This window comes from Macaca mulatta, chromosome 15 (assembly GCF_049350105.2).
Source record: "Macaca mulatta isolate MMU2019108-1 chromosome 15, T2T-MMU8v2.0, whole genome shotgun sequence".
NCBI classification, from domain to species: Eukaryota; Metazoa; Chordata; class Mammalia; order Primates; family Cercopithecidae; genus Macaca; species Macaca mulatta.
In genome coordinates this window covers 41712806-41739065 of record NC_133420.1, presented here as the reverse complement: position 1 = coordinate 41739065, position 26260 = coordinate 41712806, and the positions used below count along the sequence as shown (strand labels likewise).

The 26260-nt window shown below is 42.1% G+C and overlaps 1 protein-coding gene across 7 annotated transcripts in view; it reads right to left on the bottom strand.

Moving 5' to 3' along the window:
• The window catches only part of ASTN2 (astrotactin 2), a 985877-nt gene that overhangs the window by 119695 nt on the left and 839922 nt on the right, over positions 1-26260 (bottom strand). The window lies entirely within an intron of this gene.

Genomic DNA, 26260 nt, shown 5'->3' with positions numbered 1-26260 from the left:
AGATTTACATCCATATAATGTCTCTGGGCATAAATTGTGAACTGTGAAGGATCTGGGCTTCAATCTAGCTTCCGCCACCTGCTATCTGTCTGCTTCGAAGCACAGTATCTTCATCTGCAATATAAACCTGTCAATTTTACCCCGTATTATAGTTGTAAGCATTACTAGAAATAATATAGGAGGAGTACCTGGAACATAGTGCCAGCATTAAAAAACAGTTACTTTGCTGTTGTCATGAGTCACCTATGGGATTCTCTATGGGATCCTGTGCTAGGTCTGGCCTGGAGTGGTCATCAGAAAATGTAGCTTACATTACTCAACTGAAGCTCAGTTGCTCTCTGAAAACAGTGTGGGCAAGGCAGAGACTGGGAGAAGAGAAGGGAGAGAAAATAAGAATGCACCCGACAATGCTGCAATATAGGAATGTTGTTCTGCTCTTTTACTGGTGAAAGAAATGAAGGCTGGCAGATCTACAGCAACTTTAACGCTCAAAAACTCATTCCCTCCTCCTAATATCCCTGAGAGACAGGAAGGAATTCCTGCCCTTGACAAATGCAGAAAGATCCAACCTGATGTAGGGTGGGCTGGGACAAGGTAAGGTTAGCGTTTAAACTCTTCCGCCCTTTAGAGGCCTTGCTGTAAGGCTCTGCTGCCTGCTAGGAGAGGAAGCAGTCTTGGCTCCTGTTATGAATAGATGTCAGCCTTTTGGCACAATGCAACCCGACTGTCGGCCTAAAGGAAGCCGCAGGTACTCAGGGAAACCCTGTCTGCTCTGCCTTTCACAGGAAGCCAGGACGTGGAGCCAGGAGAGAAGGGGCAATCAAAGGGCTTGGGGGAACCCTTGGTGAAAAACATCAGTTGGTTTCATCATCCCAGGGAGATTCTCAATCAGGGGGAGTCTCAAATATTAGTAGACATAAAAATCACCTGGGGAGAGTGTAAAAAAATAAAAATTCCCAGAAATTCTGCTGCAGTCATTTTGGGACCAACCTAGTCATTTGCATTAATCAACATGCTCTCCCTGATGATTCTGATATAAATGAATCACATGTTGCAAAACACTTTAGCCTGTTCCCTGATCTAAATCGTATCCCTCTCCTCTCAGCCTAGTCTACCCCTCCTTCAGAATTACCTTTCACTGAGAACACCGAGAAAATCAATGTGCATGTCCCATTCCCTTTATTCTGCCATCACCCGTAATTTCCTCCTGTCCTGTTACATCTGGGCCCTAGACTAGGAGAGGGATGTTTGAGAGAGAGTAACAGCAACCTTCAACCTCTATAAAACCAGCTCCTGCCCTTCCTGACTCCTTGGGACTCAGTTCTATCAGTTACTATATTTCCTTCCCTCTGGAACTGCTTCTCCTCCAATCTTTTCCATTTGGGGGCTGGCCCCAACATTCACAGAGTCAGTGGTCTTGGTTAAACCCTCTGTGCCTATATCTGCTGTGCCCATTGACTTCCTCCAGCACCCCCAACAACACAAACACATATCACTCATGTCCCATGGATCCCACCTCTCAGCACCTCCATCCTCACTGCCATCATTCTAGTTTAGTCCTCATTTCTCCCCAAAACACTACAGTTCAATGAGGCTAGAAAAGACAGTATGAGAGGGTAAGAAATCAAGCTGGAGAGTGTGGGAGCAGGACTTTCTAGTCTCGGTTTCTCAGGAAATAGGAAGAGCTGTGAAGAATTGTAGGGAAGGTAGAGAAAAGGAAGATGCTATCTAGCCAAGTTTGTAGCTCTATCCGTAATGATATGGCCAAAAGATTTTGAAGTAGCCTGCCACATATACCACATATACATATACATATATACATATACATATACATATACATATACATATACATATACATACACATACACTTGATTGCAATAATTTTCAGAAAATCCATGAAGACTTTGCTTCCTTATTGTAGTAGCTCACAGAGACCAAAGTTAGCACACAGCACTCTCCTAACACCAAAGGCTCTACAATTCCTTCTTCTTGGGATGTGTGAAAGCACAGAGGAGCAAGTAAGGTGTTTTCTTAGTTAACTTCCTTCCCATGCCTCATATCTGTTACATAGAATGGGCATATCACTGGGAAAATAATGTGTTCTGCTCATTTTATTTATTTTCTTTGGGAAAATTGGTGTCAGAGTTAAGGGGGATAAGTGTTTTTCACACTCTTTTATTTAAACATAGAACTATTTATTCGTCATAAACTCTCACAGGAAAACTCAGCAGGTAAAGGTAAAACATTCTGCTTGTAGCAGGAACTTAGTAGGCTTAAGCGCTCGTCCACTAGAATTTGCCTCTCTCAGTGATTCCTGGGGTGCCTCAAAGTATGCCTACAGTCTAATAACATCATTTTGAAAACTGCTGATATAGTCCAAACTCATTATTTTGTAAGGAGAGAATGGGAGACTTATCAGAGCTCATGTACCAAGTCACAGTGGAACTGGGATTCGAACCCCTGATTCCCGACTCTCCTCCCAGTACTCCACCAGCTAGATGACTCTGCTATGTGTTCTGGGGTGACAAGCCCAACTCAAGAGTCAAAGGAAAAATAAAGATCCCAAGGCCTGGTGCCCTGAAACTTGGCATTACCAGGGATGAGATTCGGGGCCGGACACTCTGATCCAAGCGGCATAGGCATAGTCAGTGGACGTGCACAACCTCTGCAGGGCAGTCAAGGGCTTTTCTCGGGCTTTTATGGCTTACAGTGGAAATCCATGAAATTATTAGGGTCATGAAGAGAATGGGAAAGGTTGCAGCGAGGTTGGCTAGCAGGACTGAAGGTGAAAAGACTCACTACAGAGAAAGTTCAGGCAGTATCAGAGGATGGGGCCAGGTAAGACAGAGTATTGAAGGCTTCTCCTGGCTGGGTATCTTAAAAGATATCTGAGTTAGGCTCAGGCAAAACCTCCTCCTTAAGAGCAAGTTACCCCTTCCTCCTCTTTCTTCTTCTTCTTTTTTTAATGGTTTGCTGGTTTGAGGAAGATTCTGTGAATCTGCAGACATGCCAGGGAAGAAGCCAGAAAGTCTACCTTTGACTCTAAAACAAGAATGGTCGATAATCACTCCGACCTCACTTCATTTTAGTTTCCAAATTAAAAATAAATAAAAAGGTGCAACTTTAGATGTTTACAGCATTCACCTCTAAAGAGCCCTAGGGAAGGGAGGGAAGTCCAGAGAGCACTGGCCCAGTCCTCATTGCTTGTTTTCCTTAACTTTTCTCTTCTGAACTTCAACTTCCCTTCCTCTGTTATGTCACTGTTATCCTCGGCAGATATTTTCTGCACAAAAACGACGTGTCCAGGACAGTGTTAGGCTTTGCAATGGAACAGAAAACAAATGTGAGAAAAATGTTCCACTCTCAAAATGTTTATAAGCATGTAGCTCTGAGATGTAGCAGAAAGTGCACTGGCATGGGGATCAGGAAGACTTGAGCCCAGGTCGAACTTTTACCTTCCTAGGCTGGCGTGATGGACAAATCACTTTAGCTGGGCCTCCACTTCTCCACGCATGAGGTAGGAACCACAGCACCTACCTAGCACACCTAGCCACATTCCCAGTACTCAACAAAGGTTATAACCTCTTTTTCCTCCTTTAGAAAGTCTGGGAAAGTCAAATTTGGGGTGAATCTATCTTCTGACTTTCTGACCTTAGGCAAAAATTGAAGTTTTAGAAAATTGCTATGGAAGGACAAGATATCAGCCTCCAAAGGGTTTTCTACTAGCTATGGGTGGATGCATCTAAAGCTGTAAGTTGCTCAATGAGCATTGAACGGAATAAATGAATGAATGTATGAATAAATGAATAAATGAACGAGCTACCCATAAAGTTCAACATGCCTGTGACTTATTTACTTTTTAGTTTTTATAATTTAGCAGAGATTACCTAATCACTTTATCACTATAATAGTTACTTTAGTTCACTTAACTCTCATGTCCTTCTTATGTATGATGGAAAAACATGCAGTGGTAGATAGAATGCTGAAAATGTATTGTCTCTCTTAACAATACCACAGAGACAGAGCGTTGCCGTGAAAAATATGTATAATATTTTTCTCAACAAAATCCTTAGCTATGAGACCCCATACATAGAAAGTGAATTGTTTCCTTCAAAGAGGCAACTTGGTGGGTGACTCAAATCATTTAATGCAAAGGAAACCTCCCACACTTTCTAATTTTCTTATAGTACTTCAAATTAAGTCATGAAGGATGGCTTGTTTTAGTGCTAATATGTCCTTAACACCTCTGTAACATTCGCCAGCCTCCCTTTTTTAAAAGATAGAGAACAAGGCTCTGGCTCAGAACATTCCAGAGGCAACAGTATCTGCCTAGAATTTTATAAAATTATTTTGTTTTCACTGTATTGATTTTTAGATTTATCTTCTATTTATGGCATGTAATCCTGGTTTTCCATTTACCGGTAGTGTCATATATTTCCATTTTGAAATCATTGATTTTAACCAAAAATAATAAAAGAAAGAAGAAAAGAAAGAAATAAGTCAATTTTAAGAAATATACATTAAGTTAATAATATTCCAGGTACGGCAAAATTGTGAAGGTGATGCTCAGATGAGATGCAGGAACACTGTGCTTGTTGATTTTCCAGGATCCTTTGAGGAGGGAAACTGTGAGATTATCTGTGCACTCCGCACCCTGAAACTGCCTGCCAGAACATTCTAATGGAGATCACATGAACTTCAGTTTTCACAATAGTTTCTGGGAAAACTAATTTGTATAAAGTGACACCCAGATATTCATGAGCAACTATTATCTTTAATTGGTGCTTGTAAGAGAGGAAAACAGGTCTATAGAAACTCTAAAAAGGCTAAAGTGCCCTTTAACTTTAGAGGCCACAGAAAACAGCCCACACTGCCCAGAGGCCACCCCAGCAAGAGGCTGAGGCCCTATGTGTTCTTCGAGCTCCCCCAGTTTGCGCCTCTCTGCTCCCTGGCCAAGAAAAGACACAAGGCCAGCTGCATAGGCCGGCCCACTTTCGCGCTGCTGAGATCTCTGAGCCAAACTGAGCTAAGGGCCCGGATTCAGGCCTCTTCCCCTGCTCTGTCCCCACCCGCAGTCTGAAATATAGCAAAGCAGGAGGGTGAAACCAGGACAACCCCAAACTGCAGAGAATGGGTTTAAGTAAATGGGAATGGGCTTTCCTCTCCCAACTCAGTGTAGGCCACCTCCCCACCCTGTCCCCTCCCCAGGCCACCAGAGCTCACAGAAGACCTCTGGCTGAAGCTGACCTCTGGGAAAGCTATTGGATAGTGCTCTGAAGTCACAAAAAGGAGGATATCCCAGTTCTGGAGGAAGAAGGAAAGGACGATGGATTTTTCCATGGATTTAACTTTCACTGAACAATGAATGGGGTCAGCTGAATTAAAAACACACACACACAACCCTGCATCCGACAGCTGGGTGACAAGAGCTGCTGGCTGTGGACTGAGGAGAGGCCTCGGGGTGCAGAGGTGCAGAGAGGGAGAGATAATTATTCAGGACAATTAGTATCTTGGGTTAGGGGCTGCTAGTTCTGGGATGCACATGTGTGAGTATACTGACCCATCATTTGGATGCATCATCAACTCACAGCATGGCAGCACCGGACTGGGCAAAAATAATTGACATTCATCCATCCAATCCTCTATTCAACAGCACTGCATTCAACACCTACCATGTGCATGGCTCTGTGCTATGTACTGAGGATAAAGTGGAGAATAGTTCAGATTCTGTCCCTGCCCTCCATGTACTACATCTTCCAATAGGAAAGATAAAAAATATGAATAAATAATTGGAATAAAGCATGAGGAGCGCTCTGAGTTGAGTGCTCAAGTCCTACCTCACCTTTGGTAAAAAGTTTCCAAGAGACTGGGAAACATTTCTTTATACGTCTCTGTCTTGAGTCTCCTCAGTGGTGACAAAAGTTGGGGTGGAGGAGAGGTCCTACATCCATGGTTTTTAAGCCGTAGGGTTCTTTAAAAGTGCCCAGAGGGCTGGACATGGTAGCTCATCCCTGTCATCCCAGCCCTTTGGGAGGCTGAGGTGGGAGGATTGCTTGAGACCAGGAGTTTGAGACCAGCCTGGGCAACATAGTCATACTCCACTTTATTTTTCGTAAATAATTAAATAAAATAAAAGTCCACAGAGGCTGTTGAGAAGGAGGCTTCAACCAGATCTCTAAGCCACCTGTTTTTATTTTGTTTCATCCATTGGGCTTTTCTAAAATTGTGTTTGAACAAATAGTTCTGCTGAAATAAAAGAGAGAGAGAGAAAGGGAAAGGAGGTTGACAATGACTCAATTCGATGATGACCAATATTCCTTCTAGCTCTAACTTTCTAAGACTGTAGTTACCCTAATGTCCCTAAGTTTAACCCCATAACTCTGGATCATAAGCAAATGTAAAACTATAACCAGACCCACATATTAAAGTAATTTTCTACCCACTTTACCCATTTGTTTTTCTATAAACACCTAGAAAGCTGAAGTCATTAGTATACATGTACACACACATATATATGTGTACATTATATTATTTATGTAGAATACATAGATACAGAAAAATGTAGATGGAGAGATATGTTAATATATCTACTACTGGGTTTAACTAAGTGTTGCTAAATTCAGTGATATATTGGGAAGCTGAGGCAGGTGGATAACAAGGTCAGGAGATCGAGACCATCCTGGCTAACACAGTGAAACCCCGTCTCTACTAAAAAAATACAAAAAAATTAGGTGGGTGTGGTGGCAGGCACCTGTAGTCCTAGCTACTCAGGAGGCTGAGGCAGAAGAATGGCGTGAACCCGGGAGGCGGAGCTTGCAGTGCGCCGAGATCGCACCACTGCACTTCTGCCTGGGCGACAGAATGAGACTCCATCTCAAAAAAAAAAAAAAAAAAAAAAAAGAAAAAAAAAATCAGTGATATAATGGTTAAAAGTATAGAATTTTGAGAGTAAATCACTACAACTTCCTAGATATGTGATTCGGGAGAACATATATAATTTTTCTGTTTCTCAATCTCTTTTTTGTAAAATGGGAAGAGAGATGCCTAACTTTTCAGTATTCTTGAATTAAATGAAAGTGTCTAATTTTTGCAGTATTCTTGGATTAAATGAAAGTATTTATAGCACACAGCATGATATGTAGCAGGTAATAGAAGCCTATAAATAATATTTCCCTTCCCTTTTATGGCCCTTCCTAAATGCCTGGAGATGGATGGCCACGAGTTTCTTTATGTATCCTTCTTGCTCTCAATTTAGATGGAGACATGGCTGCTTGGAAATTGGTACAGAAGTGCAAGTACTATAATTTGGAGGATCTTCAAAATAACTCTTTTGACATTGTGGCAGGTATTTTCCATACCTTTTTCCTAAGTGTTTATAAAGAATGTAATATCCCTGTCTTTGAGCAATTATGAACCCTCAGGATAAAAGAGGCACAGTGATAATATAAACAAATAAAACTTCATAACAAACAATCAAACACACACCTCTCATGTGGTTCTTTGGGTTTTCAACAGCTCCGAACTTGCATTTGCTTCAAGCACTGCCCATGTTCTAAGAGTCTGTAACTGAATATACATTGTTTGATTTTTGTTTTTTTGCACTAGTCCCACTACAGAGCTATAAGCATAGAAATAGAATGACCATGTCCACCCTGTTAATCAGTCTTTTCTTTCAGCAAATGAGTACTGTGATCCCACTATGGACCATATCCCATATCATGGGGGCTGAGATGAAGGGCAGAGTCCCTGTCCACATAGGACTTTCAGACTAATGTCAGCACACAGCCCCCACCCCATCTTGCATCCCAAAATTCAGCTGCGATGTTGCAGACCACTTGGAGACTTTCAGATAAGATAACAACACAAATAGCAGCAGTAGTAGCAGCTTCCACTTAGGAGGGCTTACTAAAATGACAGAAACTATTCTAGACCCTTTACATTTTCTGTCTCTGATTCTCTCTATACCTCTGCAAGACAAATATGGTTACTGCTTTTTTTTTTAACTGCACTGAAGAGAAAAAGAAAAAAGTGATTTGCTTAAGGTAGTGCAGTCAGTGATGACTGAGCTAGAATTACATAACAGGGTTCCCTTTTTCTCTGGGGACCAAGAGAGCTTATGGAAGGACATGGACCATTTCTCAGCAGGATGACACTGCACAGTCACAGGCCAATGACTTGGCCCAGGAAGTTCAACTCAAGAGAAGTGGACCCAAGCAGCCCAGGAGTCTTAGGTCTGGAAAAGTCATATGTTTCCTCAGAGATGCTTGCTTTGGTCAAGCCAAGGGTTCTGACAGGGCTGTACTCTCAGACCATTCAGCTCAGCCTCAATCTTTAGTACCTACCAGACACAAGGTTCGCCTATCTTGATACAGTCAGACACAGTAGAAAGAGCCAGGGCTTGAGTTTGTCTGAGCCTCAGTTTCTTCAGATGTAAAAAGGATATGAGAATATACCCTTCTACACAAGACTGATGTGATAATGAAAGAAATTATCTAAATGGCCTGGCACAAGGTAGATACTTAAGAAATGCTCATTCTCGTTCATTTAATAGTTATTGAGTGTCTACTATGAGCCAGTCACTCTTGTTGGTGTTTAGAACAGACCAGTCAACAAAACATGCAACAGATTGTTACCTTTATGCAGGTTACATTCTAGGGTAGGGAAGCTGTTCTTACCTGACTCTACCTTATGTGCTTCCTTGCCAGGCAATGACAAAGAAGCTTGCCACCTGGTGAGGCCTACACCCTGTGGGGCTGGAGGAGATCTCCCCTCCTCTTCCATATGTGTTAAATGTTGCAATCAGAAAGACCCTTGGAAACTCCACTCTGGGGCATTTGCTACACTGTAAATCCCTTGCCCTAACCTTATTCCGTCCCACAAACCAATTTAGAGAGCTGAGACCTTGGAAATCTCATCAGACCAGATGGATGAGAAAATCATCTAGGGAGAGGAAATTCAACAAACATATGCTGAATACATCTCTATGCAGAGTCCTATGCTTCTGGTGATGAGAAACAGGCTGGAGCACATACACAGTTTCTTTCACAACTTATTTGGAAGATAATAATTCTCTGAATTAAATTACGATCTATGGTCTTTTTTCTTTACTCTCACTTAGAATGTTTGTGTATGTACATGTCTAACTGCAGAAGTAGGAAGTATGATGATGGGGATGTTGTCTGTGAATCCAACGAGAATGTTATAAAATATGTGGTATATGCACTGCAGTGCCTTTCTAAAAATCCAAAAAGAAATTCTGAACCCTGATCACATCTAATACCAAGGACTTTGGATAAGGGCCTTTAGTACTAATTTCCTTATTTTGCCTGGGAAGCTGAGCTTCAAGGAACTTAAGGAACTTGTCCAAAGTTACACAGCTAATAAGTAACAGAATCAGGATTTGAGCCTGGGAAGTTTGGCTTAAGAACCTGTATTTGTGGCCTTTATATTATTCTGCCTTCTTATTCCTTGAACTATTAATATAAGCCAGGAGCATTTTCTTCTTCCTCTTTCTTCTTAGTTTACTCTTCACAACACTCTAAAAGGCACTTACTATTATTGTCTCTATTTTATTGATAAAGAAACAATTGTACAAAGCGATGCTTTTAAGGTCTTGCTGGTTAATAAGTAGCAATACTGGGGTTTGAACCCAGGATGGTCTGGATGGAATTCTCTTATTTGTAACTATTGTATTATACTGCCACAGGCTAGTGAGGTCCCAAATGGGCTGCAATTAACATTGTAAATGTTAATTGTGAGTTAAAAATGTATAAATGTGACTTATACATTTCTTTGGCTTATATACATTGCCTCTCTTGCCTCCTTACAATTCATTCTCCACATAACAGCCCAGTGGTATTTGTAAAGTAAAATCTCATTACATCACTAATTCACTAGCTCCTTCACTCATTCCATAAGCCTTCATGTGAGGCACTTTTCTGGTAACTATGGAGGCAGTCATTAATAAAATAGTCTTACTCCTTATGGGGCATCAAGCCAGTCGGTCCCCAGATTTCCATTATATTTAGAATAAATCCAAAAACCTTAACATTAGACCCAGTGGATCTGGACTTCCCTATCCTTCCTCTCCCTTCTTCCCTTCTTGTTGTTCTTCCCCTCTCTATCTCCTCCCATCATAGTAACCTTCAATAAGTTTGTCTATCAGTCCATCATTCCAGCTTCCCTCCAGCCTTAAGTCTTTAACACAAGTGAGCTCCTTCTTCTAGATGGTTCTTCCTTATACATTCATTAGTTTTATAATTCAATTGATGTGTTTGTCTCCTACTAGACTGCAAGTACCATGTGGTCAGAGCTATGCCTTATCTTCTTGACATTTGTGTCTTTAACCTCTAGCAAAATGTCTCTGGGACCTGGGAGGCATTCAATAGATATTTTTTGAATAGTTGAAGGCATGAACATTATGTTAGGTGCACAGAATTTAAGTATTAATATTTGGGTCTGAAAGGGAGGCGGAGAGGAAAGATAGAGGGGAGCTTCTCAGAAAAAGTGAAAGTTATTTAAACTACACATCACGACTGGTATTTGGCAAAGCAGCCAGGAACGTTTCCACAAGAACAAAGAAAAATGTACATGTGTTGTTATGCTAGGATGGGGTGGACATAGAGATATCTAGATGAACTCTGGGTAGTTTGAAAAGATGAAGCTGAGAGAGGGTGTAGGGAAAATAAGGCTGGAGGACTAACATGTTGAGAACCGATGCTTTAAGAGAGAGAGAGTGTGTCCCTGCTTCAAACTCATCCCATGAACACAAATCATCCAAACACTCGCACCCAGGTTCCCTCTTGCCTAATATCCTCTACTCTAGTATGCATCGTGATGCATTTGGTCATTTTCTTATGTCTGTCTCCCCTGCTATGCTAGAAAGTTCTTGTGAACAACGGCTAGAACTTAATCATCTTAGCCTCCTCAATGCCGACTAAAAAGGGCCCTTGGTAGAAGTTCAATAAATCTTCATTAATTTAAATGAAATTCAAGTAGAATAAAATACATTGAGGTAAAATCAGTTATATTTTTCTAATCTCTCCACCATACCAGTTATCATCTTCCACTTCCTAAAGTTTGGCTGGATCATCAGGTTCCAGGTTGAGAAAAGTCATTCCAAATTAACACAAAGGAATTACACAAATTTACACAAAGGAGACAAAGTAGACCACCAAAGAGAAAAACAGAAACAGAGAATGACTTTGAGAAAGACAAATAAAATGAGATGGAGAAAACAAGAGTCTCCTTGTCAAAATCTGAAGGAGCCTGTTGGCGCCTCCCACAGCCCCAGGGAACAAAGATAAAGATCCCATCCCTATGAGTATCAAGCTCCATCTGTTACATACCACAACTAATTTAATTGTTACAGCATGAACTGACCTGCCAAACTTTTATTGTTGAGACTACTTGAGAAGGTAGCTATGGAGGGTGAGAAGGTAGCTATGGAGGGTAAGAAGGAAAGCCATGTTCTTGTCCTCCACTGGCCTGGACATAGGTGTCCCCTTTTCATTCCCTTGACTTCCTCTTAATTTACACAATTATGAACTTCATATTCCTTTAGGAGTTCCCTACTGGCCAGGAAAATTTTAAAGTGTGGGGTAATTTCTTCTTCCTGAGAAGCCCTTGTCTCAGAAGGCAAGCAAGAGGGAGAAATCAAAACCAGAATGGCTGCCTTGGGCCATGAAGCTAGAGTGACAGAGGTTGGCTGAGGTTAAACCAAAGAACAGTCCAAAAGATGGGAGAATCCCAACAAATTTTCAGTCAGTATTTCCCAAAGTGGGTTCCTGAAAATTGTTCCTTTAGAAAAAGCACCATAGTCAAGCACATTTAGGAAACTTTCCTTAACAATTCCCCTCTCTTTGAAATTCACAAGCCCCTTTGACATATGAAAGTTTCTGAAAAGTCATTGAATAAAGAAACCTGTTTACATTTGATTAACCAACACTTTTCGAAACTAACTGGTCCCAGAACTGTTTTTATATTCTACGGCTCATATATTAGCATTCCACTGGACTAATGTTCTCCTGTGTGGACTTTGGAGATCAGGTTAAGGAGAGGTGAGCATAACCTTGACAAATTAAAGCATGCTTCTTGGGCTGGGCACTGTGGCTCAAGTCTGTAATTCCAGCTCTTTGCGAGGCCTAGGTGGGCAGATCACCTGAGGTCAGGAGTTTGAGACCAGCCTGGCCAACACAGCGAAACTCCATCTCTATTAAGAAAAAAAATACAAAAATTAGCAGGGTGCCTTTAATCCCAGTTACTCAGGAGGCTGAGGCAGAAAAATTGCTTGAACCTGGGAGGCAGAGGTTGCAGTGAGCCGAGATCATGCCATTGCACTGCAGCATGGGTGATGGAGCGAGACTCTGCCTCATTAAAAAAAAAAAAAAAAGAAAGAAAGAAAGAAAGAATGCTTCTTGGAGAAAGCAAAGGTTATGCGTGACTTTGAAAAATGAAGGATGAAGGGGCACTGATTAAGCTGAAGACAGAGGGAAGGTTCAGAAAGCTCATGCGTTCATTTAACACTGCATTTAATAAATATTCATTCAGTGCCTACTCTGAGCCAGAAAGTATGCTTGGTCTTAAAGACACAGAGATGACCAAGAGAGGCATAAGCCTTGCCCTCATGGAACTTGCATTCTGGAGGAGAACAGATGTAAGCGACCATCGCAGAGTAATTTTTCTGTCCGGTATGACAAAAGAGAAGGAGCTGAGGTCTGAAGATTAGTTGAGAATTCTCTCAACAGAATAGCAAGGAAAGAATTTGCAATAGAGAGAACCACATGAACAATGGTCTCTTTGTCATCCTCAGACACATAGGCACGCTCCCATCTCAAGGTCTGGCACTTGCTCTTCCCTCTGCCTGAGACGCTTTTCATTCAGATCTCTCATCTCCTTCCGATCTTTGCTCCAACACTGCTCTTTTCTGACTTACTTATTTAAAACTAGACAGCCCTTTCCCTCATGTAGCATAGTTGTCTTTTTTTTTCTGCTTTTCTTTTTCTTCTGTATCAATTATCAACATCTGATAAAATATTTATTTTGTTTTTTTTTTTTTTTCCTTTTCCTGTCTCCCTTTCCTTCTAGAATCATCTTTTAGAGCTGAGCGAATGGTGCCTCTGGATTGCACCTGCAACCTCATGTTCCGGAATGTTGGCTCCGTGAAGGCAAGGAGTTTTGTCTCTTTGGTTCACTGCTGATACCAGTGCCTGGTACATAGTAAGAACTCAACAGATACTTGTTGAATAACTGAATTGGTAAGTAGATAAAAAGCATGGGAGATTTTAAGGACAAAGAAGAGAGGTAGAGGATAAGCATCTATACACCATAAACTCTTTGCAAGCATGTGGATTATAGAACCAGTTTAAGATTGATATGTCTATTTTACAGTTGAGTAAGTGAAAGCTCAGAAAGGTAAAGTGACTAACCCAGTGCCACACATCAAATAAGCAGAGAAGTCCAGAGTTAAATCTAAACCTGATTCAAATAGTTAAAATGACAGAGGCCTGATTAACTTTTAGTGATCTCAGGTGGCTCTTTGGGTCTTGCTCTTCTATGTTAATGCACTTCTCCCCTGAACTAAACATGTAGCTTTCTGAGGTGGCCCAAAGTACATGGAACTGATTGCCTCCTGGTCATGGGATTGATAAATAATGGCATGGCAGCCCTTGGGGCTGGAGATGACTCAGCAGACCAGAGCTAGAAAAAGAGCCCATCTCTCCCCACCCTAAACACCTCATTCATTCTCTAATGTCAGGCGCCTTGCTACCCTGATGCTAAGACAGTTAATAGCTCACCCAATAAACGAGTGTGTAACAAAGTCTACTCCAAGACCATCATTACTTGCAGTATCAAGTAATGATACTTGCATCAACTTTGGCTGATCTCTGTGCTGGCCACATGATTAATTCCAACTGGTTGTTGTCCCCTGCCTGGGGTCATTCAGAAATCCTTCACTTCTTGGCTGATAGTCTACAGATTCCCAGTGCTTGTGAAAGGATACGAGAGTTTTCTTCCTCCCTCCGATTCTTCTTTCCTTCCTTTGTACTTCATTTATTTATTTTTTCATATAGTCATATATAGATTTAGTCATTCATTCATTCATGGATTCATTTATTCAATTAATTTACTCAAATATTTCTATGATATTAATTTATAATCTGTACTCATTCATAAATGCATTCACAGATTCAGTTTCTTAATCAAACCAGGTATTGTAAGGAATATGATAAGAGTTATCTGATCTTGGAGAAATCACTTAACTTCTCTAAGCATCATTATCCAATTGAAGGAGGTAGACTTGGAGTACAAACCTAAGTCAGCTAGACCCAAAGGCCTCCTCCAACTTTGTAATTCCTTGAGTTTAAGACGTGTAAGACACAACACTGCCCTACAATATTTCATAGTCTATAACTTTTTTGACTGTGATTCATATATTTTCCATCCCAATCTAGTATACATATGCATGTGTATATGACTGAAGTGCAAGCTTTATGAAAAAATCCTTAGGCTTGCCACATGCAATACAATCTGAAATATTACATACATATACACACATATATATATATATGCCCCACAGAGGAGATTAACAAGTAAACAGATACATTCAGGATAATGTATGTATAATATATTCAGGATAATGTTTTTGAGACAGTGTCTCAAAAAATATATATATATTTATATAAATATATTTATTTATATAAATTATTTATTTATTTATTTATTTATTTATTTTGAGACAGTGTTTCACTTCATCACTCAGGTTGGAGTGCAGTGGTGTGATATCGGCTCACTGCAACCTCCAGTCACACCCTTCCCTCCACCTGCCCACCCATTCCCACCCCTGACCCCAAGCTCAAGTGGTCTTCCCACCTCAGCCTCAGTCTCCTGAGTAACTGGGACCACGGGCACACACTACCACGTGGCCCGGTCATTTTTTGTTTGTATTTTTAGCAGAGACAGGGTCTCGCCATGTTGTCGAGGCTGATCTTGAACTCCTGGACTCAAGAGATCCACCTGCCTTGGCCTCCTAAAGGGCTGGGATTACAGGCATGAGCCACCACACGCAGCCTACATCCTATTTTCTTTTTTTAAATGTTGGCTCCAATCCAGTAAGTTGACTTCACAATCTACTAATGGATTATGACCTGAAGTTAGAAAACTATGGTGTAGAAGATCTAGAGAGAGACCTTCGATTACAAGTACATATAACACAAGCTGAATACTTGAATACTGTTTCAGACTCTTCACTCATCATCTTCTACATCCAACAGCCTTCTACGTGTGTAGGCTCTGTCTGTTACATAGCCCTCCAGTCCATCCTCCAAGCTGCAGCCAGTGATCATTCTAAAATATGCATTTGATGGAAAGTCTGTAATAGTCTTCACTTGTCTACATTCTTAAAAAAAAAAAAAAAAAAAAAAAAAAAACCAAAAAAAAAAATACAATAAATGCATCTAATTCCTTAGCCTTGTCTTGCATTGATTTCTCCTCCAGGGTCATTTCTCAGTAATTCTGCTTTTGTATCTCATGTTGAATCAATGTTGAGTCATGCACAAGTCCTTGAATCTTTCATGCTCTTTCATATGTTGCGACTTTGCTTTTGAAGATTTTTCTGCCTGGAATTTCCATTTCACCCAATACTGGGCTCATTCCAGGATCAGCTCAATCCTTTATTTTTCTATGCAGCCTTTACTGACAGCCTCATTAGCCATCATCCCCTTACTTTTCACATTCTCCTGAATGTATCTGTTTACTTGTTAATCTCCTCTGTATGGGGCTTATAAGGTCCAGAACTTTATTACTGGAAATGTCTCCATCCCCAGGACTCAGAACGGTATTTTGCACAGGTTAGGTGCTTAGAAAATATTTCTAAAGGTATATGTTGTGATCTGGATCAACAGGATTTGATGTGTCAATATCTGCAGCAGCCACAATGATTCACCATGCAGAAATCCAATGACAGGGGGCTTAACTAATCAAGAGCCCTAGTCTGAGTACTCTGAATTTTAACCCTGCATCTGCACTGAGGCCACACTTTCTATAGGCTGCTCCTAGCCAATGACTGGGCATAGCAGGGATACTGAGGCAAGCCCATTCTGGGAGATACAGGAATCCTCCTCAGATGGCAGACTGTCTGGAGGATTCCCTTAGGCTGGGCAGCAGCCTGGGATGCTTCTGCACAACCTTCCTTCCCACTCTCCTTCACTCAGCGTCAGACTCACCCCAACCTGATGGCTCCCACCCAGACTTCACAAGCAAACTCCCATCTTCTCTCACATAGGCCTTTCCCTTAATACAATCATTTGATGTTTTATCCCATCTCAGCATCTGCGTCTCAGAGGATCCAAGCTAACACACTATCCTCAACGTACATATGAAGGAACCAAGACTGAGAGAGGTCATGTGACTTGTGAACAATTGATAAGACTGAGGTTCAGTTGAGTGCTGGTAAATGTTTAACAACTTGGCTCTCTGTGGGAAGACACGAAAAGTGCTGATTTGTAGCGCTGGCTGATTTCCAACATATAAATACTTCCACCCTGGCCAATTTCACACTACCACTGTGATTTCACCGAACGTGGACTCGGAAAGATATGTGTGCAGTTGTCCTCAGGAGCCAGACAAGCTGGCTGTAGTACATCTCTGTGAGGCTGCAAGCCTAGGCTTCTGTCTCTCGGTGGCAGCCTTGACAGCCTTCCCCAGTTCTTCCCTACTGAGTGCTCTTCTCAGTTGGCGGGGAGGGGCGCTGACAGCCTATTCTGGGAAGTCACTGTCCAGTCACTGGGCTGAAACCTTGTGGACATGTGGCTTCTCCCTGGACTCAGGGGGTGGATAGGGGCTCTCATGTCCCTAAAAACGTAGGCTCTGCCAGATGGGGAACAGTCATAGGAGGCTTGTGACATCAAAATGGCCTTGGGTGATCCTTCTGGCTGTAGCATAGAAGATGGATTGAAGGAGCGAAGGCAGAAGACAGCAAGACCAGTAAGAGGTGGTTTAAATAAGACACATAAAATAGTGGTGTGGGAACTATTTCACAAAGAAGATGAAGGAAGTAGGGTTGGCAGGCAGAAGGCAGGACAGATCATACTACTAGTTATTGAATAACTGCTAGTTATTGAAACTTTACTGCCTGCCAGGCTGTATGCTAGGCACTTTCTCATTTTACACCCCTCTCCCAAATGTCAAGGTAAGAATTATTATCCCTGCATCCTAGATATGAAAACCAAACCTCAGAGAGACTGTGCCTTTAATAATAACCATAATGAAACAGGTAGCAAAAATAGTAGCTAACATTCACTGAGCCTCTACTGTATACATGAATATTATTATCACCTCACTGTAAAGATGTGATTAAACAGCTAACAAATGGTAGAGCTGAAACTATAATTCAGGTACTTAGTCTCTCAGTAAAGGCCTAAGTATTCCGCTCTAGATGTCATTAATAATTCAGATGAAGCCCCCAAATGTGGGATACACGCTTTCATTTCTCCTTCTCACCAGGATAGATACTAGAAAATGTATAATGCAAAACATATTAAGAAATGATTCTGAGATCCATTTAGCAGATAGAAAACCTAAGGTGCCCTTCCTATTGGGACAAGGATGCTTTGTATTTCATTTCAATACTGTACTAGTAGACTAGCCGATAGTGAGCTCATCACGTGGAAGGAGTTTTGGATATATTTTTTAATTTTTTTAATTTTAATTTTTATCTTTTTTTTTTAGGAGATGTTAAGTAGAGGAAAGACCAAGAAAAGCGAGGGAGAAAATATATTTGAGAAGAAAGGCAGCCATTAACCTTTTCATCTTGAGAACCGGAATCTGCAGCCAAATCTCAGCAGACAGAGCTACAAAATGCCAGATAAATCTTCTTGCCAAATGAGAGACCCATCCTATCAGCATGAACAACATTTGAACACTATAGCCCCCAGCCTTACCAGCCAGCCCTCCATTCTCTATACACAGAGTCTTTGTTGGGATACTCCAGGCCAGTCATTTCACCACCCTGAGTCTGGTTCCTCTCTGAGGCCCAGAGACAAATATTCAGTTTAGGTTTGAATTGAGGAAAGATACTACTACCTTGATGGGGGGCCAGGACCACAGGACCAAACTGAACCAGGCATGACTGAAGGGGCCAAGGGATAGAGGATCCCCCACTCAAAGGAGCCAACTGGGAGGCAACAATTGGGTGACCTGCTAAAGAGGAAAGAAGCTCAGGACAGGGAGAATGCCACTTTCTAATATTACAAAAACATCCTTTAGGCAAGGTGAGGCCTTTTTTTTACTCCGACATTTTTTTTTTAAACCAACCCTGAAAGAAAAATGATAGGGTCAAGATTGGTCCAGGGAAGAGTAGGTAAGGAAGCAGATGAGAGGTTCAGATCTCTGAAGTGTGAGCAAGATACTCTTCTTCTCTGCACCTGAGTTATCTTCCTTCTAAATCTGGGCTAAATATCCCTTTCCATGTTTCCTCAGTAGTCAGGGAAGCAACAAACCAAAGTCGTTAGGAATTAGAACTAAGAATCAGATGGGCCTGGTTTGCATGTCAACGGTTTCACTGGCTAGCCACGCAATCCATGGCAAGCCACTGCAAGTCTCAGAGCTTTGGTTTGCTTGTGTGTGAAAATTACAAATATAGTGCCAGCCTAACAGAAGCATAGTGAACATCTGATGATGCAATATGTGCAAAGTGCTTAACGTAGTTCCTGGCACAATATTAAGTACTTCATAAATGTTTGCTGTCATGATTATCAATCAAAACACAGCAGTAGTAAATTAAGACATGTTATTATACCTTAGCTTTCCTACCAATAAAGAACTAGACAATCTCAAGTGTTCCTTCCAGCTCTGCTGTTTATCTGAAAATTCACAACAGACACTCAGTGATACAGTAAAGAAATGTGTGCTCCAGACCATGTGAACTGGAGAAGAGAATTTGGTTCTCTTCGGCTTCAATCCACATTTGAGTTCACAAGTTTTGCTGCCCTTCTTCTTTTCTCTACATATTGACACCTAAGGAAACAAGATGCCAGAGATCCCTGACACCTGGCTCACATGGTAGGCTGCATGATGACGGAGCCGAGAGCTGAACCGTCCAAGGACAGAGGGCCCCTGCAGGAACTTTGGGAATCAGCATGTTGATACCTAAGTGGAGATCTCTTTCCAGACCCAGAAACTGGAGCACGCAAGGCCTTAGGGAAATGACCAGCAAATTCACAGCCCAAGGTTTCTCTGACTGGTTGGAGAGTCTAATGTATTCCATCATGCCGTCTAATTCAGAGTCTCTCTGCTTTAACTGTCTGTCTCTTGCTTCTGTTGACTCTTGCTCAAGATGTGAAAAGTCATTGGAGATGCTTATTACCATGGGGTGGGAAAGGCAGGGGGCTCTGAAGCAGGCTACTTGGTTAGAATCTGGGCTCCCTAACTTTGCTGTCTGGAGCAGGTGGCTTCACGTTTCTAGCCTTGCTTTCTTTATCTGAAGCATGAAGCTGATAATTTCTACTTTCCAAAGTTGTTTTATGAGCTTTAACTGAGATAACTGATACACAGTGCCCAGCACAGTTCATGTAGTGGGTTTTCAATTAATGTTCATTCTGCCCCTTCTTTCCTTATCAATAGAAAAATAACCAAATATTTATTTAACCCTTTACCTCTTATTGTATAAGTTTTAAATTTTATTTATCTATCACCCATTGTTCTGTAGGTTTTAACATGAGGGCTTTGAGTCTCATTTTTTTCCTTCTTTTTTCTTTTCTTTTTCTTTTTTTTTTTTCTTGAGACAGAGTCTCGCTCTGTCACCCAGGCTCCAGGCTGGACTACAGTGGCACCATATTGGCTCACTGCAAGCTCCGCCTCCCAGGTTCATACCATTCTCCTGCCTCAACTTCCCAAGTAGCTGGGACTACAGGCACCTGCCACCACGCCCGGCTAATTTTTTTTTATGTATTTTTAGTAGAGATGGGGTTTCACCATGTTAGCCAGGATAGTCTTGATCTCCTGACCTCGTGATCCACCTGCCTCGGCCTCCCAAAGGGCTGGGATTACAGGCATGAGCCACCGCACCCAGCTGAGTCTCTTATTTCTATATCCCAGCACCCTGCATTGATCTGAGCCAGGATGGTTGCTTGAGAAAGTTTGTTGATCTGAATCTGTTTCACTCAAAATCCTGTGATTCCAAGTAAGCTTTATTTGTTTAGTTACATAATAAGCAACCTTTGCTGAATCCTGTACCATCCTGACCTGTCCTGTCTTTTCTGGCAGAACAAGCTCTGTTAGGATCACTCACGTGTTCTCCTTTATTGTTTAAAAGGTATATTTCTAAAAGGAGGAAGGAGATACATCCTGAAAGTTTTGGTAATTGTTTCTTTGCTACATTTGCTGCCTAGAGAAAGTCGGATATGAACAGTAAGACACTCACAGGTCAGGATTAAATGAGATGGGGAAGATTGGAGCTGATCTCCCTGGAGATGAAATGGAAGCTGCAAGGACTCAGAGAGATATGATTCAGTGCCACTGCCCCAGATAAGACTGAGGCACAACCCCTGGCCCCACACTGGTGGCTTGCTCTCCCTGGGGCACCATCAGCCCCTGCTGTAGCCACCAAGTCTATGTGGTTTCCCCAGGGGTGCTACCTGAAACCAGCTTGTTCTTTGCTATCATGACCGAGGCAGATCTGAGCGCTCGATCTGGACTCCAGCCCTCCTTCCCTGGGTCTTCTCACTTTTCTTCTATTCTGTCTCTTTTTCCATCTTTCACAACTCTTCCTCTTTTCTTTCCCCATTACTGGCCTCTCCCTCTTTTCTTTTTTAGAAACATTTACTGAATTACAAGTGCTTTTGATCCATGTGGAGTTACGTCCATATGGTGAGTGTGAGTGGTGTGTGGTGTGTGGTGTGTGGTGGGTGCTATTGAGTGGCCATCTAATGTGTCTGTATGCCTGTTTGTGCTGGATGGATCCACATGGCGCATGGTACGTATATCTTTACAGTATGCCTGTGGGAAGGTGGCTATGTTTACGCATCTGTGTGCCTGTGCTGTTTATCTATGATATGCCTCTTGAGGCATCTGTCATGTGTTGAGTACAAGCTGTGTGTTGTCTGTGCATGGCGTGCTATCCCCATGGTGTGTGACTTTGTATGTGTTGTGGATCTATTGTATGTGTCTGTGTGCTTCCCGTGTGTGTGTCTGTGTGTCTTTGTTATCTGCCTTTCGTCAACTGCACATAGCTTGAATGTCCCTCTTGGATGATGTGCTCACATGTATGTTTGTATGTGCTTGTGTCTGTGTGTTGCCTTTGATTTTGTTTAGCTGGCTGAGATGACTGCATTGTGTATACCTGTATGGGATGGATTACATTCATTTGTGAGTCTGCATCCTGTATGATTTCCCTAAATCCCCTGGCTGCATGCTGTGTCTGCGTGGGGTATGTTGCATTTGTTATTTGTAGGTACAACTGCATATTCTGTGTGTTTCCCTGTGTCTCTGTCTCTGTGAAATGCGTCTGTGTGTTTTCCCTGCCAGCTCTTCCTCCCCTTCGGGTGCCCCAGCCTCTCTCCCTGCCTTCTCCTCCCCAGGCTGTGACCACTCTCAGCTGACACCTCCGCTGCTCTGGCAACCCAAGAACAGCCTGGAGAAAGGTCAGCTGGCCGCCTTCCCCGGGAACTGCCCGGATCCTTGGACCCCAGTGTTGCATGGTGTGGGAGCGCCCTCTGTTGGCTACATGGGCCACGAACACCACTGGAAACACTTCCTCTTCCCCTTGCTGCTCACTCCTGAGACTTCCAGCCTTCTTAATAAGGGACTTTAGGAGAGGAATGGGTAGGGTCCCCCTATAATTTGCCATTTAAAGTGCAATATTTTGGAGAAGGAAAGAGGGTGTGAATAAGTGCACTGAGATACTGAGTATTTGGCAGATGTGTCTTGAGCAGGTGGTGAGGAAGGCTTCACCTACTTGGGTCTCAGCCCCATGGGCATAAGCCAACTAAATGTGTGCTAGCCCTCACTGGTGACAGGGTCAGCTATTCCTATTCCCAATTTATGTGTGAGGAAGTCAGAATCTCAAATCTATGCTTACCCAATGACTTCATGCTTTCCCTTGGTAATAATTTCCCAATTTCCCCTTTGCAACAGGGACCCAAGGTGGAGACCCAAGGGTTCCAGTTCCAGAAAGAGGGAGGACTGAAACGTTTCTAGTCTATTTAACAGAAAGAGGTCAAAGGCACTCTTGTGAGAAGAAAGGGAATAGTTATAGAGGCACCTAGGACTTGTAATGCCCCAGGTGTGTGATTCTCACAGCCTCAACAGGAAGAGAAAGGTGCTGTATGCACACATGTGGGTGCATGCACACACACACACACACACACACACACACACACACACACACACACACACACACCAGGAGGCAGAACACCCAACAGCCTGCATGGTTAATATCCTGGGGTTTAAGAATATGCACATTTACTATTTCTTGCCTTATAGAAGAAACACAACCAAAAGCACCATTTTATGAAAACAAAAACAAAAACAAAAAAACCATGAGTTTTCATTGCATTTCTTGGGCTGGTGATTAAAGAGGAGGCTCTGATAAGCAATGGCTATTCTTTAACTCAGGATGACAGCTCCAGGTGAACCAAAGGACCACTTGGCCCAATTGGTCCAAAGTGTGTTCTTCAGAACATCACCTCCCATGAGACATTAATACTTATTTCAAGGTGTGGCCAAATAAATTTGAAAAAATACAAGATTAAATAAAGTTAAACAGATTTTTTTCTCATGGGATATCTCAGAGCCTTTAATATGATAATGTCTTATGAATTTCTAAGAAAGGAGGAGACTGCACTCAGCATTTCACAAAAGATATGAATAATGGATTTTTTTCCAGAATGTTATGGGAGAAAATTCGAAATTTACACATGGGCAAAGCAAGACCCCAAGTATCATAATTCAATTATTATTAAATAACCACTTACTACAAGAATCATGTTTTTTGTTTGTTTGCTTTTGCTTTTATGTGTTTTTTTGAGTTAATCTCTTTGGATCTTGTACTCACCTACATAGGTAGGTGCTATGTTATCATGCTAAATGACAGATGAGAAGAGAGACTCAGAGAAGTGAAACAGTTTGTCCCAACTTATGGCATTGCTCAGTGACAGCAACACTCAATACCAGGTACCTCGCTATAAACCATATACAACTTCCACTTTGCCAACTCCTGTGAGTATGATTTTATAGAAAATATAAAATGTGGCAGTTGTCCCCAAAGCCATACATTGTACTTAGAATTGTTTTTAAAATAATATAAAAAAGAGAAACATGGTACTAAAAAATGTGGACAAGAAGTGGCATTGTACATCCAAGGTGAGAGGACTGAGTGAGACCTGGGAGAGTCGGGGAAAACTTCCCAGGGGAAGTGAATTTTAGCTATGCTTTGAAGGATAGAGGAAGCTTAGTTAGATCAAAGGTCAGCAACTTTTAAATGTGAAGTAGCTGGTAGTAAATATTTTCTGCCTTGTGAACCACACAGTCTCTGTTGAAAGTGCTTGACATTGCCATGTAGAGTGAAAGCAGCCATAGATAATATGTAAATAAAAGGACATGGCTATGTTCCAATAAAACTTTATCTACAAAACAGACAGCTAGTCCATGGGTCCTAACTTGCCAAGTCTTAAGTAAGAAGGAAAAAGGTAGGAAATAAGGCCTTTTTGGGCTACAAAAATCACTTTTTAAAAGACAGGGAACCGTATACTCAAAGGCCAGTGTCAGGACCCAGACCTGCTCATAACTGTTCCCTTTCTGTCTCCCACTCCACCCAACCCCACTTCAATTGTGTTCTAAGCCCTGAGGGTGAGCTTATTGCAGCTATGCAAAGAGAAAGCTGCCTGCATTTGAGATAAGCTGAATAAACAGCTCACTGATCCCAGTGGAAGGTGCTTGTGAACATGTGCCTGGATTTAGTCTGTTGGGAAGGCAGAGAAAGACAACAAACCTAGTTTCCTCTTGAAAAAGAGATTGGCCTTTTCTCTTTTCAATAAGTCAAGGCCAATGCTAAAATGTTTGCCTGTTTTTACAGACTGGGTGTGGACCACCTCCCCTTTGCAGGTAGCAAAGTCAATGTGCAGAAGTCCCAGTTTCATCAGATGTATCAGAGCAACATCTCTGCTATTTCACCTGTAGCGCACACCCCATGATGTTATTCCTTTGCACATTAAACTTCAGTAACCCTCCAACCGGTACGGGCTCAAAATCAAGTGTGGCAGCCTGGCATTCAATGAAAGACAATGTACAGTGGATTTCAAGTTAAGACTCCATCCTTATTCCCTTCAGCATCCATACATACTAACCTACATTTGTCTTGGTGTCTCTTGTCCTTGTACATGCTTCACAAGCTACAACCTTCAGACTTTTGTACTTACAACTAGAACATCCTTCTTTCTTCATTCCATTCAAGTCCTACCTTGTCCTTCAAGGTTCTACTTTTAATTCCCTCTGCTTGGTGATGACACCTGTATTTGCCTCTAAATTACCACAACCCAGATACTGCAGTATCACTTTTATTGGCTTGTCTCTTTTTTTCAAAGTAAAATTACATTTTTAATAATTATAAAAATACAAACTTAGATTAAAAAACTCAAGTGTTCCGGAATGTGTAATAAAAAATAAATAAAAACTCAGAAGGCTGGTAAGGTCCAAAAAGATGAACAAGCGTAATATGGCACAGTCCTTTAGGGAATGTAACTATTTTGGTGTGGCTGAGTATAGGATCCCTACTGAGGAGTGATGAGAAGTGAGGCTGGGGAGATGGCAGGATCCAGACCACCTTAAATTCTATAGGTTCCATTGAGTCTTAATTTATAGACCATTAAAGAAAAAGCACATCTCTACTAAGCACCTAGGTTGACATATAGTTGGCAATCAATGTATCTTTGTTAAATTAATATAAGGTCTTGGGGTCCTAGGCTAAGAAAGCACCCCAAGTGGATTTCCTAACATTGTTCATATAGAAAAGGCACTGTCTGAGAGAGACCGCAGTAGAAAGTTCAGCAGGTGCTGACTACTGCAGATAGCCCCAAAGCAAATTCCTTAATCATTTTCCCCTGAAAACATTGACTGTGTGCCTCTCCCTCTATATTGGACTGTGTACTAAAGCTAGGCAGGAGAATGTGAACAGATTCACTGCATAGTGAGCTGATGAGGGAAATGAGAATACATGCCGGGGAGTTATCCAGCTAAAGGGCAACTCTCTGGCAATGTGCTAGAAGGAGAAAAGCTCAGGGCACTGGTGATGGTGAGAGGAAGAGGGAGGAGGAAGCTCATGAGTGGCCCCTTTGTCCCAACACTGACCTTCCCAACCTGGGAAGCATTTTACAGAGTTCCAGAATTATAAGTTTCAATGAACCCAAAAGGTTATTGAGGGTCCCACCCCTTTATTTGCATTTGGGTGCCATTTGGCCTTGCTTTGAACACTCCCTTCTACAGGGAACTCATCCTATATCCAGGAGGTCGGTGTGGAGCAGTGGCCAGATGCAGCTGTGGACAATGAAAAGAGGAAGGAGGACTGACCAGTCCCCTAAGAAGCAGTTACTAATATGTCAGGCACTGACTAGGCATACTACCTGGTGTTTCACATATCTCTCAGGACAACCTTGTGAATGAGGATTAATATCCCTATTTTACATGCAAGAAAACTGGGGCTCAGGGATATTGAGTCATTTGACCTAATTAGAAATCTGGTAAGCAGTAGCTGGAACTCAAACTCAGGATATTCTACCACCTAGGCCCATGGTATTTTAGCCAAAACAAAGAGCTTCCCATCAAACCAAGAAAAGGCAAGATGATTTAGGTAGCCCCCATGGGAGGCCAGGGTAGGAGGGGATGATCCTGCAGGCTGGCACTGCCACAGGGAGAGCATGAGAGGATGCTAGGCCGGGCCAGGAATGCAGGAAGTGCTTCAGGACAGGATTACGGCACACTGGCAAGAACGGCCCTGCCGGCTCATGTGTTGTTGGTACTCTGTGTGCCTGTGCCTGTGCCTGTCCCACAATGAATGTTTCGGGCATTCTCCCCTTCTTACCCCCTTCCCACATCTCAAACAAAAGAGGGAAAGAGTGCAGCTCAGAGTGTACAGAAGTGCCCTGGCTTGATCCCATAATCACACAAAGCAAGCCCCACCTTGGATCTTTTACCATCTCGCCTTTGAAAATCAACAGAAAGCTCATCCCACCCTTCCCTTGCTTATAAAGCACTTTTATCCTTTCAACAG